Here is a 1,331-nt window from a genome sequence, read left to right on the forward strand (position 1 = left end):
GAATAAGATTACACCTGGGTGAAGTTTCAGACAGAGAGAGTCGAGGAGGTAATGAAATTCGGAAGATTGGCATTTTCGCCATCACAGAGATGCAGTTGATTTAAAGCAGAGAGAAAATCAAGGCTGCTTGTCCCAAACAATTATGTTTATCTTTGGATCCCTGCAGCTGTTGACCTTGTCGGCAGTTATCAGAACTCCCCCGGATGACACGTGAGACAGAGGCTTGTCTCCCCGTCCCCTACCTGTTTCACCTGTGGGTGGATCAGTCTGGAAGCCACAATGGGAGGAGACAGAGAAACTGAATTCTGGTGATTTGTACTTGGTTGATAACTTGTTTTTTGGAGTCTGAAAGTCTTTGCTTCCAGCACGGAGTATTACCCTGAAAAGTCACCGGCTCTTTTGCATCCTACCCCATATCATGTGTTTGATCCCCAGCTCCCTCCCTTCCTTAGCTGCCTTGCACTATATGCAAGTGGTTTTTTAGCATATGATCATGTGTTTCTGTGTAAAAATAGGATCAGAGCATTTTTAACCGAGTTTTCCTATTGTGTGTATTCCAAGCTTTTTAAAGGTAACACAACCCCAAATGGTAGCGGCATGACCTGAACACCTGTTACCCCATGTTTTTGTTCTTGAATGGGTGTTCTTAAATGTAATTTCATTGTGCAAACAATGACAATACAGGCTTTCATCATAGAGCTATGGATTTGCCAACAGATGTTCATTTTGTAATTTTACAGACAATATTACTGATTTTGTGATGTTCAGAGACAAAAACAAGAACCCAAACTATCTGCACTTCTGCAACAGCCCATTTCTAACTTGTTCTGTATGTTTACACACAGTGTACCTTKTTGWCCTTATATTCTTACATATTTCAGTGGCATCAGAAGTATTTGGAATGTTGGGGGGATGCTCTGGGGTGGGGCCTGTGGGTCCTCTCCCAGAAAATTTGGAAAAGTAGATACCATTTCCTGCATTCTGGTGTATTTTAACAGGTTGTTAAACAGACTTTTACCTACAAAGGAAAACACAATGCAAGTATTCTATAGGTCAAGTGGAATGTATTTGTTAAGCAACAGAAACACTGGGTGAACTAATATTTTATGGTAAATGTGGTGATTCAAATGAATTAAATTTTAAATGTGACGGGGACACTTCAAAAATGATTGCTGTGATGTCTGTCATTTTATTTAAAAATTGATATGAACCGGTTTTTGAACTCTGAATTAATGCCAAACTCAAAAACAGTTTTACAGATTTTATTGTTAATGTGCAAGGCTTTGGTGTGGTTCTGGATCAGGACATCGAGTTGGACTGGAACTTCTGGA

The sequence above is a fragment of the Austrofundulus limnaeus genome, unplaced genomic scaffold (assembly GCF_001266775.1).
Source record: "Austrofundulus limnaeus strain Quisiro unplaced genomic scaffold, Austrofundulus_limnaeus-1.0 Scaffold936, whole genome shotgun sequence".
Taxonomy (NCBI): Eukaryota; Metazoa; Chordata; class Actinopteri; order Cyprinodontiformes; family Rivulidae; genus Austrofundulus; species Austrofundulus limnaeus.